This window comes from Grus americana, chromosome 9 (assembly GCF_028858705.1).
Source record: "Grus americana isolate bGruAme1 chromosome 9, bGruAme1.mat, whole genome shotgun sequence".
Taxonomy (NCBI): domain Eukaryota; kingdom Metazoa; phylum Chordata; class Aves; order Gruiformes; family Gruidae; genus Grus; species Grus americana.
This window is the reverse complement of record NC_072860.1, coordinates 19844536-19860031: the sequence shown is the minus strand read 5'-3', so window position 1 is coordinate 19860031 and position 15496 is coordinate 19844536. Positions and strand designations below refer to the sequence as shown.

The following is a 15496-nucleotide window of genomic DNA, read 5'->3' as shown; positions in this document are numbered from 1 at the left end:
GCGGATTTGCTGTGGCTGAGCCCTGTGTGCGCGTGTGTGCGTGTCTGTGAGCGTGTGTGTGTAGTGTGTGTGTGTGTTTGTATCCGTGTGCGCCTGTGCGTGCAGGGGGAGGGGGCGAGTCGAAAAGAGCTGTAATTTTTCATTACAATTTAGCAAGGTTGGTGGAGAGCCGGGCTCGGACACTTACTGCAGGGGAAGGTCCATCCCTGCCGGCCCGGCTCTCCCGCAGGAGACGCCCGCACCGCTGAAGACGGGAGCGCCGGGGGGAGCCCGTGCTCGGGGGTCCCGGCCGGGGGCAGCCTCGCGGGGAGCGGGGCCGGGCCGGGGAAGTTACTCCCGGAGTTTCTCTCCGGTAACTCCGGCTGCGGGAACCAGCGCGACGTGCCGCCTCGCAGGATCTCTGCCATGTGGAAGAGAGCTTTTCCAGCGTGGTTTTTTGTCTTTTTTTTTTTAATGTTCTTTTTAAAAATTCTTTTCGATTTTCTATGTGGTTTGTTTGCATCCCCTTCCCCGCCCCCCCCCCCCCCCCCCGCCTCTCCCTCCATGTGCGTTTCAGGCTGGAGTCACCCAGCGGTTATTCCAAGGCCGTTGACTTCTTCAGGGGAGCGAGAGGGCCCGCAGCTCGGAGGGGGGTCCCGGAGGGGCACCCCACGGGCCAGGCCGCTCCCGCGGGGCCGGCGGAGCTCGGTGGGGCCAAAGCGGCGATGCCGCGGGTTCCTAGAGGTTCTGGTGGCAGCGGGACGTGGAGCTGGGCTGCGTCCCCTCGGGTCCCCAAAGCATGTCCCTCTCTCCGGAGCCCAGCAGCGGGCACGGGGCTGCCCCGGGCCCCCCGACCGGGATGTGCCCACGCTCCCGGGCAGGCGGCGGAGACCTGCGCCCTGGGCCGCTGCCCTGGGGGAGCGGGAGGGGAGGCCCAGCCCCCTGCGGGCTCCCCCGCCCCGGGACCTTGGTGACCCCATCATCTCCGCAGCAGTTAGGGCTGATGACGTAATGTGGGCGCTTTTTTGCAGAAAGTCGTGATTAACAGGAGGGGGTGAAGGGGGGGAATCCCACCGAGTGCTGGAGAGAAACAGGCCTCTGCAGAGCCTCTCCCGCGGGAAATCTGCGGAGGGGCGCCTTGGGGGGCACACACACTCACACACATCCCAGGCTGCGGGTCTGATCCTGCAAACCTGCCTCCCCTCCTGCGGGCAGCTCCCCGGTGCTGGGGAGGCCCGGCTGGGCGAGCAAAGCTTACTTGGGGTTCAGCTTAATTAGAACTAACCCCCGCAGCGCTCTGCAAGGCGGCCGGGCCGTCTGGCTGCGCGCAGGGCGAGAGCCGGGGCTCTCGGGAGCGGGGTCGGGGCTCGTCCCCGCGTTGCCCCCGGCTGCCCGGCTCCTGCCAGGGGTGCGGGTGCCACGGGAGAAGCTCTCCAACGTGTCCTTCTGGCATTTCTTGGAATGATGGTTCCTTTAAGCTCTTACAAATTGCAAAACTTGCGGAAGACAGAGAAATAATTAATGTATTAAAACAAGCAGCGAATTCCTCAGGAGGCACCTTATCAACTCCAGCCACACTGGCTTCATCCCTCCTCGTATGCTAATGCCCCGTGACGTCACCGGCGCCAGATTGAATGTGAATCAGTTATGAAATTATTAGTTTTAGCTTAAAAAGCAATCTGGCTCTCCTGCGAGTGGGGTTTGCGTTGCTGCGGGTTCTCACTCCGTGTCCTCCCCATGTTATGCACACATAGTAGTTGCGACTTTCCTGTCACATGAATCAATATTTCCAAAGCACACATGCGAACTGGGGTTGATGTAAAGAAAACTATAGATTAATTGGGTCCCGTTTCTGAGACGGCAGTGTCTTCCTTATCGATACACACATTACACCCGAAACCAGACAATCGGATTTCCTCCTACTTTTCAGGTAGGCAAGAGCTCCTTGTGATTTATTTCTGCTAAGATCCCACTGAGGGGGTGTGATTCTTTGCCAGCGTCTGAGAAAAAATAGCCAGGAGTGTTTGATTTTGCTCGCGATAGAGGAAAAAGGCGGGGGGAAATACAGACTTTTTGTTTGTTTGTTTCAAATAGAAAGATTTTTATTTTGGATTTTGAAAAAGAGAGTAGCCCAGCGGTGGAGGTCCAAGGGATCTGAGCGGAGAACAATGGGAATTAACACCGTTTCAATCGCTGAGGCCACTCTAATTAGATGTCTGGATCCGGCGAGATCAAATACCTGAATCTAAACCCCTCGTCTCCGTTTCTTTTGCTTGCAAATGCTTCTGCAAAACGGTTCTTGAAGAAACCAAACTAACCCTAAATTCCCCGGAGTCCCTTTCGAGGAGTTTTGCCGATAACAACTTTCTCCCCGGGTTGGGCGGCCAGCGCGTCCCCTCCCCGCGGTGGCCGCCAGCCCCGGAGCTGCCCCGCCGCCCCCCACCGCCCATGCCCGGGCACCCACGGTAACAACCCCCCCTCAAATTCTTAAGGACACTTTGGTCTCTTTGGCCGTTTCTTTCTCCCTGTCTCCCTTGAACAGGCTGCTCTGCTGCTCTGCTACCATGAATTATGAATAAACTTGTAGCTCTTTCTCCTGGGGACACCCGGCATCGACCCCTCGCTCTGTTCTCTGGGGCTGCGGGGGCCCCGGCGCGAAGCTGCCCCCGGCCGCGGGGAGGGAGATGGCACTCGCCCCAGCTCCTTCTTCCAGCAGCCCCCTAAGCAAAGAAAGGAAGAAAGAAAAAGTTGTAACTGGCTGAGAAGTGAGTTTTCTGACTAATGAAATCCAAAATGAGTGGCGAATATAAAGTGTTGTAAGATTTCTTCCCTGCCCCCCCGGCACTGATTGGCAATACTTTTTTTTTTTTTGTGTGTTGGTTTGAAAAGCAGGAAGAAATGTAATGAATTGAGTGCTGTCAGAGATGTCTTCTCTGTTGATGTGGTGAATGGCAGTAGCTCCCTGATCCAGTGCAGGTGCAGTAGAGCTGGGGAATAAAAGAGGGGGGCTCTCTGTTCAGTGGAAAAAGCACATTCCCTACAATAGACCACACACTGCCAGCCAGCACGGCATCAGCTCACACTCTCAGACTTTTTTCGCCTCTTTCCACAGTCCTGAGCTCACAAAATGGCTATACATTAGCACTAGTTAGGGTTTGCTTTTAATGAACAGTTGTGACTCCTTTTGACCAACATTTAAATCTGCTGTGCTCTCTCTGAAGACAGGTCTGTTTTGATCACAGGTTTTAAAAAATGGCCCGTTTCCTCACAAGGCGGCTCATTCAGGGCCATCAGTTGCATTTGATTAAAAAAAAAAAAAAACCCACACCAAAAACCCCCACAACCAAAAAACCACTCTCGATTAATAAAATGAGTTTTCCAAGTACTCCTAACGGGGAAAGTTGGTGTTGTTTTGTTTTGCTTTGTTTTTTTAAAGATATATAATAAAATGGTGTGAGGAGGAGAGACACTGTTTTTAAATAGATGAGATGGTCTAATCCTATACACGAACGCATATTAATCCTGTTTAGAGATAACCTGTCTCCTTTTTTGGCTTAATATATTATCCTTATACACGGATAAAAACTTTGCGCTCCTATTAATTCGGTCCAGATTGGTTTTTCTTGGCTTATTTCAGTCACTTTTTTTTCTCTTTTTTTTTTTTTTTTTTCTCGGCGATCTGCTCAGAGGAGGCTAGATGGTTACACTTGGTTACTCAAGTTTTATTCGAAATTATTTCCAGAGCGAGGGCTCACTCCTCAGCCAAGGGGATGATTGATTCTGTCCCTCTCCGCCTCGCATTTAATGTGCCTCGTCCTATCGCGGCCAAGCCAATGAGCCGGGATTTTCATGGCATCCCGGAGCAGCCCTTGCTGATTCCTCTTGCACCTATCCTGCAAGAAGTAGATTAAGCTCTTTTGGATATACTTGCTGATGCATTGCGCTGAGGAAAATTGCTCGGCGTTTGCTTATAAAAACCCATGTTACTGTGAAAGTTCTTTTTTTTCCCTAATCGTGGTAACAAAATAGCATCAGCTCCTGGAACAGTTTGGCAAAGCGATTCTTTGCCTGAATACTGCTAAACGGGAGAAGCTGACAGCTAACCAGTTATTACTTGAACTCCGAGTAAACTCCCCCCCCCCCAGCTGATAACAAAACGTGTTAGCAATAAATGACATTAGAAATAGCAGTCAGATGCCGGTGGGTGCCTGGAGCACGTTTCCAGGGGTCAGATCTTGTCATCCCGCGCACAAAAGAACGGATCTTGTCTACATAGGAGAGACGAGATCATATCGATGCGCCTATATGAAAAATACAGATCCTTTACACTTTGTTTTCGGGATGTTTCAAACACGTCTTAGTCTCTCTGGTCCTCCGCCGGAGCATCACCTGACAGAGCCTTATTTACTGCCAACAAGTTGGAGCTCTCCCAGCGCCAACCTTCGCCCCGTTGCTGCTTAACAATAAAAGAAAGAAAGTTGGGGTTTTGCTGGGGGAGGTGCCCCGTCCCTCCCCGGGCCGGGTGTGCGCGGAGTGTCCGGCATCGCCGGGGAGAAGGAGGTGCGAACCGCTGCTGCTCCCCGCTCCGGGTTTCCCACTTTCTTTCCCCCGCGCTACTTGATAGCCTTTGTGTCCTATTGCTGCACACACCCATAATTAATCCTCCTTCTTACCGCTTACATCCCCGACCCAAGGGGAAACTCAAACCTATTTAGATCGCCTTGGTTGGTTGCACAAATTTAAGTGGCAAATGAGTTATAAACCTAATAACTGCTTTAATAAAAATAATTATTTGATTATGGCAGAGGAAATTTGCTGAAGTGCAAGGATGCGGCTGGGTTTGCATTTTGGTGGCGGTGAGGCTCGTCTTTGGATTGAACTCAAACGCCTTATAAAAACATTACTTTGAAAACAAAACAAAACGTGCCCCAAAATCCCAATCCTAAACCCAACCTTACATCAACAAAAAAATCCCCCCGATTCGCGGAGCGTTGTGGAACATTTCCCGCGACATTCGGAAGAAGAATTAATTTGTAAACAGAAAAATCAATATGAGATTTGGGTGGCTTTGAATTAATTGAAAACAATCAACACGGGGGACCATTAATCACAAATGCTGGTACCTCTCTCACTTTTCCTCCGTTAAGGATGAAGTTTCTGCGCCTCTTTCAAGTGTATTTATGCTTCTGGTTTTACAAGGAAAAGTGAGGATGCAACAAGACCAGTCGCGTTGTCCCCTCTATACTTTTAACGCTAGCATATTGTTTGATTACTAATTCGAGTTAATATGATCTTTATGGCAACATAACAGTGGATAATTGGCCCTTTTTCTGAACAACAATGTAAATCACAATCGCTTTATTATTTAATAACGTCAAACGCTTCGTTGGATTGGCCCCGACAGAGAAGACCTTTTCTTTCTAGGCAGTGTTGTTGAGAAAGAACAATGCAGATCTAATTGTGGAGATTTCAGAAGTTGGCTCCTGTAAATGAACAGCTTAGATATGGAAGTTCCAGCAGATGTCTGCACTTTTCCCTGTGACAAACCTTGTAACCCCCCTTCCTCCCCCACTGCCCCGTCCTCCCTCCTCCCCGACTTATTGAAGATTTTTTGTTCTCACATCCTAGCAACAACCTAAATCTTCCAGTCGCAAATACACCCCTTTCCCCTCGTTGCTATACAGCACTTCAGATGGCAGGCTTAAGCGTACACACCAAATTAGTGCTTGGCCCAAGCCGCGCTCGCTCCTCGCTCGCTCCTCGCCCCGACCCCCCCATCAGCTGCGGGCTGGGGGGGGGGCCGGCGGCGGGGAGCGCCGGGGGGGTTTGGGCTCTCGGCGCTGCGGTTCGCCACCTTCTTGCCAGCCCTGTAAACGTGCCTTTTTTTTTTTTTTTTTTTTCCCAGCAGTTTGGAGGCGACTGCAAGTTGCGCACGCTTTTATGTGGCAGGGAAGGTGCCAGGGCCTGCCCGCCCCGGGGAGGGGGCGGCGGGATGGGCCCCCCGGCGGAGCTCCCCTACGTGTCACCCGCTGCTCCTGGCGGGGGGCACCTGCTTGTCCGAGTCCCCTTGTCCGGCCCAACTGATCCAAACCCTCCCGGCTCCACTGTGGCATCAGCAATGACCCTGCTCCGGGGGGATACGGCTGCGGGGACAGGGATTCCCCAGGATGGCTCCGAGGCAGAAGTTGCGCGACTTCTGGCAGGGAGGGACGCGCATCCTAGCGCGCATCCGCCCTCCCGGCCCCATCCCCCGGCCGGCGCGCTGCTCCGCGGGGCGCCCCACGGCTTAGGCGCTGCGCGCGTTTTTCCCTTGCGCTTGAGGTGACCGGTCGGGGTGGCGGATCCCGCTCTTCTCCTGCACCGCCGGCCCCTCCGAGGGCAATTCCGCGGAGAGGAGTTGATTTGGCAAACTTTGTCGGAGGGAGCTGCCAGCGCTGCCGAGCCCCTGCCCCGTCCTGCCGGCTCAGCCCCAGCCCCAGCCCCAGCGCCAGCGATGCGCGTTTGATGCGCGCTGAGGGCCCCGCCAGCGGGGGGGTTAGGGCGATACGTACCAGCCCTCCGCGCAGCCGATCGCTACTAGGGGTGTCAAGAGATGAGGCAGATAAACCAAATTCGTGATATTTTCCCTTCCTTTTATGGTTTATCTTTAAAAAAAAAATGACACAGACTAGTTAAATCGTCTTCCGCAGCAAGCGCGGCGAAGCCCCTTTCTGTTCCCTCCCAGGGTGCTCCCACGGCTGCCCGAGGCAGGAGCCGCCACGTCGCAGATGTGGGTCCCCGATGCTGTGCCTCGGGGCTCCCCGGTCCCCCGGCACCCCGCCCGGTCAGCCGTGCCGTCCGCGGGGCACCACCATCCCAAAGACCGGGGACACCAGCCTCACACCTGCGATGGGGTGGGCTTTTTTGTTTGTTTGGAAGAACCCACTCGAGGAAAGTATTGAAAACACAGACCTGATCACTGAAATTCCCCGAAACAGAAATCCAGGTTCAGTGACTCGGGGTTGCCAGCCCTGCCTGCAGCCGTGGGAAGCGGTTGATGAATCCCTGTTGACCTTTGAGCCTTTTTCTCCTCGAGTGTGTGGAGAATCTTGATAATTTTTTTCTTTTTTCTCTCTCTTTTTTAACTTCTACCTTTCATGGCTTGTTTGTTTGTTTTACAACTTTACTTTTCCCCACTGACATCACCTGGCGAGAGGAAGCACCGCGCACGTTGGATGCTGCCCGTGGGAGCGCGGGGGGGAGTGGGGGCGCAGAGGGGAGCGGGGGTCTCTGGGGCTCTCCCGGCCGGCAGCGGCGGCCCCGCGGCGTGGCAAGGGTTAACCGCACCCGCTCCGGGGTTCTGCGCAGCGATGGATGAAACTGCCGCGACTTCCCCAAAAAAACATCAACAAGAGAGAGATCTCCCGGAGCTCCGGGATACAGCGGGCCGGGCCGGGCCGGGCCGGGGGCGGGTAGACCTGGGCGGCTGCCACTCCCCCCCTTAATGAGCTCATTTCCATGTCTGCGCCTCCCGCAACTGTGAGAAAATCCGCCGGGACATCCAGCGTGCCGATGCGGCCTGGGCTGCCCCGGTCTCCCCGGTGACAGCGCCCGCCTGGGAGAGCTGCGCCGGCTGGGGGGAGGTGGGGGAAACTAGATAAATAAAATAAAATAAAAAACCCTCTCCCGGCCCCGGCACCTCGCAGGTTTCCGCAGAGAGGGATACCCCACGCCCACGAGTGTCTTCCGTGGGGCTGGGCTCCCTGAACACCCGCCCGGAGCCTTGCGCGGGGGGGGGGGGAAGGGGGAAGGGTGCAAAAGTGCTCAGGGACAGTGCGGGAGGGGGAAGGGAGCGCTGAACAGCCCCACACTTATCAATAACAAGATGTATAAATATCAAAGTGAAGGAGCCCGAGTAAGTCTTTCTAGAAGCGAGGAGGAAGCTTAAGCAGCTTTCTTTAATGGTGATTTGTAGCTCTGTAAGGGGCACGGATAGCAAATACCCTGCAGGTGCATGTTGTAACACTGCCATCCGGACTTTAATGTAGATTACTCTCCAACTCGTTTGATCGGTCCTTTGAAACCCTTTACAATTGCCTGTGACGAACCGCCAGTCTCAGTTTTTTTTCTTTGAATAATGCCTTAAGGGTAAGTCCTCGGGGCTTTTAAAGATCTCCAGCACATTTAAAAAAAAATCACGTTAGATTTTTACTTTAGAGCGTGGGTCCATGTCTCTCAACTTGGGGGCTGTTAACAGGCATCTTTTAAATCATTAATCATCTAACAACCACCAACTTTACTCTGGAAGGGGGATGCGGGGATCTTCTAAAGACCTCCAAACATTTCTGTTGCTTTTGGGATCATACTGTTTGAAATTTAGGAGTCAAACACCCCATCCCTCCTGCTGAAGCCCTGGAGCTGGTGGGTCTCCGGTGTTTATGGACTCTCTGCTGGGTAAATCTGTGCTGAAGGTCCTTTCCTCTGGCCATCGAGAAACCCCCGGTGTGGGTTTAGAGACTAAACCCGAAGGGTGATGCAGGGGAGAAGCCGGTCGGAGGGCGGGAGGGTCCAGGGGGAGCGGGGAGGGCCCAGCGGGCTTCCCGCACCCCGACCCTGCCCTGGGACCTCCGCCCGCTGCTGTGTCGGTGCCTCCTAGCAAACAGCGAGCATTTTTTTGCGGGGGAAAAAAAAAAAGACAAGATGCAATAAATCCCGCAGATGTTTCCACTCTCTCTGCAAATAACGTTTAACCTTTAATATTTATTCATTTCTATTAATTCAAAAAAATAATTACTGAACTTTTGGCCCTTCAACTTCCACAAGCGGCGCTTTGTTTCTCTAAAATAAACTTGGGAGAAGCGATCCCTCCGTATCAAACTAGGGATTTGAATTAAAGGCCCATTTGGGACACTTGAGACTACAAAGGGTTACACATAAATAAATGCCACATTTGCCTATTGCAAAAGTTTTCTCTGTCCTTTCTCAGTCACAACAGGGGAGGAAAAAGCCGCCGTTTATTATCTAGCGCTGGGCAGGAGCAGCCCCTCCAGAATGTGCTCTTAGATTTGGCCGGCAGAAGAGGGACTCTTTTTTTTCCCCCCTCAACAGCAGCTCCTTTTGTTCTCCAGATCTCTTTCCCAATTTCAAGCTTCACTTGCAGATCCTAAGTTTGTTTGTTAATGACGCTATTACCATCTGGCTCGTCCTACTTTCCAAAAGATATAAATCTCCCCAGTTTCATTGCCTACATTATCATTTAAGTGCCACCATAGCTGGAAGAAAAATATGCTTTCAAGGCTGCAAATTCTCTTGCACGGAGTAACTTCCCCGGGCGCGGAGCTGCCGCCCGCCCCGCCGGGCTGCGGGCCGCTTGGCAGGGATGGCTCCAAATGGATTTCACCTTGCAGCGATGCTGGGAGAGGGGGAGACAGCACGATTTAAGTTTTCCACCAGAAACTTAAGTGAACCGTCCCTCCCCCCTCCCCTTTTGTGGCTGTTTAATGCATCTGGCTACTTTGAACCGTTATCGTCGGCGGGGAGAGGGATGCCCGGAGAGGGCAGGATGGGTCCTGCCCCTGGAGGGCTCCTGTTTTCCCTTACCCAGCGTGAACCCCCGTCTCTCTGCCATAAGTACATATTCCATACGTGTGACTAAACCTTTCCCACAGGCGTCGTACAGTAAAGGGAAGAAAAGTTTGGGCTCCTCTTAGCGCAAAGCGGTTGCAGATTTGTGTGCGTTTAAGCATAAAGGGACGGGGGGAGGGCGAGAAGGGATGGGGGAGGGAGTTGGGTCGGCTTGTGTATGGGCTCCACAATGACTCTATTTATTCGCTGCAACCAGCCTGGACAGATTGAATAGGCGAGAGAGAGACACTCAGCCTTCCCAACGCGTGGGCTTTGTGGGATCTAGTCCCCACTAGCAGATTTCGACTGCTAATTTCCTATTCTGCGGGGCTCTCCTGCGAGGAGACACGGCCGTGCCCATCAGCTCCCTCTGCCCCAAACACCGCCCGTGTTTCCAGTTCTTAGCCTCTCCGCGTGGAAGTTTAACAAGGGGAGAAGTTTAAACCTTTATCGTTTCTTTGCTGGGTGTCCGGCAGCGTTTCTGCGGAAAAAAACCCCAATTTTATTTAAATATATCTGTATGTACGCGCACACACGTACACACAATACTGTCAAGCGAGGGAAAAGCTACTCCTTTAATATGGGAAAGAAACCCAGGGATTTTTTTTCCCCGAGTGATCTAATTGTTATAAATAATTACGGATGAAAACTCACTTATTATGCACTTCTAATACTGTGACTGCATAGGAGAGAAAGGGGGCCAAACCAGTGATTAATTAATATCGCACTGGCGTAGCTGTTTTCTCGCGAAAGGCCTTTTCCCCCCTCGCCGCTGCCGAGTTATCATTCCAGCTCGAGTCATGTGTAGCCAGGAAGGGATCTTGTTTATAAATTTATATGACGACCTTTTCTTTGTGTGTGCTCTAAAGTTGATATGGACAAATTGCAGAGGTATACAATTTAAGTAGATGCACTTTTAATCACCGATCATTAAAATGGTTATGTTAAATATACTCAATTACATGCATGACTTCACCCTAACAGTACTTTCTATTCTCCCAGCTGCTCACGTATTCCTTAACTATAGTCAGCAGAAGAAACTCGATTATGCTGAATCCATACATTTCTATGGATTTCATCAGCCTAATTAATGCTTCAGTGTGGTCCATGTGTCTGAATGGTCCCTTTGCTATTACTTGGGTAAGGAGGCAGTGCTGGAATGCAGAGGGTCTTTCTTTCAAAGATACCCATGGGGGTCACTCTAGGACTCTAATGGCAAAGGTAGCAAGTGTTAAATAGCAGAAACATGCAGAGAAAGGGAAGGCAGCGATGTAAAAGGGACATTGATACTGTAGGTATGCCCAACAGGTCAGTGATGATAATTAAAACGCTTAAAGAAGAAAAGGTAAATGGAAAGCTTCCACAATTCGCAGCGTGCCTGGTTAAAAGCAAACAAATCAGCCCACAGAAACGCACCTTGCTGGTCCTGGCGGGAAAAGAAAAAAAAAAAAAAAAAAGTTGACAGCAGATTTTTAGCCTAAATAACTACCAGGGCAGCCTCTTCTGCGAGCACCGCATTTGAATACCCCGTCTATTCTCTAATTTTCTCGTTGTCGAAATGAAACATGTCAGGGAGAGGATACCCGGCCGGGCAGAGCCGGGCGCTCCCACGCTGCCGCGTCCTGTCCCTCGCTGTTCTGGCACCACCGGGGGGTTCCTGCAGTCCCCCAGGCCAGCGCAGATACACACGGAGCTGGCAGAAGTAGCTCTTCCCCTCCTCTCCCCACCTTTCTTCCGAAATGAAGAAGCGATTAAAATAAATGGCATGTGTCGCAGCTTTAGCGCACACAGCCAATGGCTGCTTTTATGACACATCTTCCCATCTTAGCATTTAGTGGGTTCTAAAAGGCAAGAGCGTTTCCTGCTATTCAAACAACATTTTAATCGATGACAAATGCATCGAGATGTATTTATTTTTTGTTCCCACCTGTTGTAGTAGAAGACCATCTGATCACACCTTTCTCTGGCTGCTGGGAGACGTGAGAGGAAAGCAGAGATCTTTCTTGTCACCCACCGCATTGCCAAAAAAGTGGTGATGGAGCCCGCATCTCTTCCCTGTTCCTCCACTGTGCACTCTGTAGCTCAGTTGTCCTAACTTAGAGTCAGTGCTTTGCTGCAGCCTTCATCCTTCAAGTGGAGAGAGAAAGCAGGGAAGATTTCAGATCTATAACCAAATTATAACCTAGGAACTTTATGCTTGTCATGCTAATTTAATGACTTTTATAGTAAGTGTAGACTTTCTGTCTTTTGAAATTAGCTCTTCAAAACGCTTTGTGTAATGACAGACACTAGACATAAGAGACAAATGCACAAGCAATAGTGGGATAATAATCTGGCAAACACTGTGCCATTTAATATTAAAATGGTGAACAAAGTGCATTAAATCTCAGCAGAGATGTACATCATTATCCAATGCCATCGGTCCACGCCTGGGCTCCAGGGTGACCCGAAAGCAGGGTGTCCTCCAACAGCTGCCATGCCTGGGTTCACCTGGAAAATGAGCAGGTGCCAGATGTCGAGTACAAAGTAGTATTTCATGCATTGCAGTGCCCCTTTGCTTTCTGGTGGTGTTTACACGTGTTTGAGTACTGTAAATATCCTGATTTCCACAGGCTGGTTCTGGTGGGCCCAGCCCCTTGCTCGGTTCCCAGCGGGGAGATGTACACACTGCGCTTGCATATATGGCTCTGAATGTACAAATCTCCTCTGTCCTTAAGGAGTGTTTCTGTGCTCCCATGTTATGAGTGGTCCAGAAATCTGTCCAAGAGATGGACTTGATAACAAAGGGGGGGTAAACCCAAAACTGTAGGTGTATTGCAATCTGGGCGACTCACTCATTGCCTATAATTGTAAATAAAGTAAGTTCACACGACGATCGAGTAACGATGGAACAAGAGGCCTATTTTAATCAGGTGGTTATCTCTCCTAGGTGGAGATCAGAGCTCCATCGCTCCTGGCCTTCTCATTGTGTCCCCCCTGCTGGAAATGACAGCTCCTTCAGAAATAAGCAACTTGGTCCCTGGATGGGATTTCAGCTCCTTTGCACTACACATGTACCAATTGTCATTTTACAGCTACAGCGAAACCTCTAAATTATATAAGTGTATAAACTCGGCCTCATTAAATCCCCCCTTTTAGATAGCCTCAAGGTTGGAGAGTATATTACTGTAAGCCAGAGGAGACTTAAATTATATCCAAATGGGGATTGAAATGTAGTGGTACTCAAGCACACTCCTTGTCTCAGCTACAGAGGCTTCATTTTTCCCCTTTAGAGTGTTATAATATTACAAACGCAACAGTTTCCTTATGTCAAATCAAACGATCTGAAATCCTATTTCTTGATTCAGCCTACGTGTCCTTTTGTGGTGGGGACAAAAACACAAAGATATGATCAAACACCGTAGCCTGACCAAAGAAAAATTTATCGTTCATCTGAGAGCACTCCCTAATTTGAAACTAAAACTCTCCCCTTCCAGAAAGCATCTGAACATGTTGTGTAAGTTGTTTTCTTGCACGTGTGCCTGTGTGTACGGATACATAGGGGTGTGCAGGGGGACAGGGGGGCGAGAACAGCGATTATCCCGCAACTTAGAGCACGCCCTGCCCACAGGTTGATTTTTCCACCCAAGCCGATATAAAAATAAACGTTTCAGGGGAAAATCTGTGCCTACGCGGTCTGCCGCTGCTTCCACCGCAGCCCTTTGCGGCGCCGCGACCCAGGGGCACGGCGGGGCCGGGGGGCTCTGTCCGGGGCCCCTCCCCGACTCCCCCGCGGGACACCCCGAAACGGCTGAGCTGGGCCCCACTCGCACGGCGCTGCCAGCTCTGGGGAGAGGGGCACGGCCGCTGCGGGGATCGCCCTGCAGCACCCGGCGGGAAGCCCCCCAAAGTTGGGTTTGACGGGAGGGGGTCGCCTTCCCCCCTTTTCCAGCCCCCGCAAGAGGGTCAGTGGTTTAACCAGGCGTCACCAGGACTTCGTTTTATTCCCGGCCCACTGAAGCGTGTGGCTTTTAGTGACTGATGGCCGCTGTGGCCGACTGTACGCGGCACAGTTGCTCTCACGGTGCGTGCTCCAGATGGGCACGTCCCGCAGGCTCGGGGCGGGGGGGGGCACGGTCGCTTTGCAAAGGCCACCGAGACACTGAGATTTGTTCTGGGTCAACCCTCCCCAAACGCCAAAGTTGGGAAACAACTTTCGCAGCGTGTGTCGGGGAGGGAGGGAGCGGCGGCGGAACGGCAGCGGGTGCCGCGGTGCGGGGCGCCGGGGGCCACCAGCCCTGCCGTCCCCCCCCCCCCCCCCCGCCCGCCCCAGCGCATCGCCCCCGTCCCTCTGCTCAGCTCTTCCTCCCCGAGCCCCGGACGCGCAGACAGCACGTTTCCAAACTTTGAAATGCCAAATCACGTTATTGCTGTGGCAGGAGGCTGCTTTCGGATCTGTGACAGCTGAGTTTTCCCTATCGATTATGTGACACTGCAGTTCATTTACACAGCTCAAAAGCTTAAAGACACTGGAGGAGCCCCCGGTTTAACCCGAAATCCTAACAGAAAGTGAATCAACTTTCTGGCCAGTGTTTAAACTGATAGATCAGAACTTAATTCGGAGAGACAGAAAGGGAGAGAAACGACAGCACAGATTTATCTTGCCCAGCGTCCTTCGCGGAAACTTTAGAAACTGCGGCGTGGAAAATTCAGGGCCGAAATGCTAATTAGAAGCAGTGCGTTTGGTGTCCAGATATTTTATATATTTTAGAAAGCAGATTACAGCGCTTGGGGGTTTGTGCGGGTGCATGAAATACGCGCGTGGACCGAGGCTGCCTGCGGCTGCGGGGCGGCAGCCGGGCTCCGGGGCGTCCCTGGCCGCGGGAGCCGGGCAGCAGCTCCGGGCGCGGGGCCGTCGCCTTGCGGGCTCGGCCAGCCGGAGCGCCCCGGCCCAGCGACCGGGCGGCAAGGAGGGGTTGGGGAAGCGGCGGGGGGAGCATTTTCCTTGCCCGCATGGGGACGGTACCGGCCCCCTTTTGCTGCCGGGTCCTTCCCTTGGCTTCTTTAACTGGGGGCTTTCCAGGAGCCAGCCCAGCTCCCGGTCCCTGCTGCTCCCTCCCCCTGTCCTCGCCGAGGTTTCGTTACTTGCTGTTAGTGCCTGGAAACAATAAAGGATGTGGGACTGGGCTTTTATTGATTATTTGTCACCCTGTATTTGTCAGTTTCAATAACTTTTCCTGAAGTTTTACTTACGGGCACTTGAGCTTTCGGATTAGGCCAGCTCTGCGGATTGCAGCGAGGGGTAATTATCCGCTGGCCTGCTTCCCTGCAGCCGGGCTGCGCAGCCGGAGAGAAAAGAGCATTAACGTATAGAATGGGCAGGATCAGGCCTAAGCCCCCCCCCCTTAAAGCGCTGCCCGGGCGAGAGGCGGGAGCAGCCAGGAGCTCGCCGGGGCCCTGCCAGCTGCGCCCCCCCCGCCCCGGCTCCCCCCGCCGCCCCCATCTCCGCTGGCCCTGCGCGGGGTGCAACGAGCCCGCGGCCGCTCTCTGCCTCCCGGGTGCTTGGGGCGGGGGCTTCACCCCAGGCCCCCAACACCCGCCCCCTCCCCCGGTTTTGGAGGCGAGAGATCAACCCCCGAGAGACGGCCCCGGTCCCGGGGGGTGGGGGGCACGACGCTGGGGCCCGAACCGGGGCTTTCGGCAGCGGCCAAGTCCCCGGGATTCAATTAAAAAGCTGGCTCGCGCCGCTGGCGGGGAGGCGAAGCCGGGGGATTTGTATTATGAAGATCGACTCTTCAAAACTGCCCGCCTGGCAGCCCGGCCGCGCTCCCGCCAGCGGAGGGGACCCGGCTGCCCCGGGCGCCCCGGCCGGAGCCCCGGCGGCGGGGGGTGCGTGGGGCCGGGGCCCCACGGGCGGCGGGGAGAGGAGCCGCGG

The 15496-nt window shown here is 53.2% G+C and overlaps 2 long non-coding RNA genes across 3 annotated transcripts in view; one reads left to right on the top strand and one right to left on the bottom strand.

Moving 5' to 3' along the window:
* Positions 1 to 15496, top strand: part of LOC129210179 (uncharacterized) — a 48765-nt gene that overhangs the window by 17344 nt on the left and 15925 nt on the right. The window lies entirely within an intron of this gene.
* LOC129210180 (uncharacterized) lies at positions 2499 to 14898 on the bottom strand. Its single transcript, XR_008578342.1, has 3 exons — positions 14815 to 14898; positions 11510 to 11709; positions 2499 to 2699 (listed from the first exon to the last, which is right to left on the bottom strand). It is a non-coding gene; the product is annotated as an uncharacterized LOC129210180 (long non-coding RNA).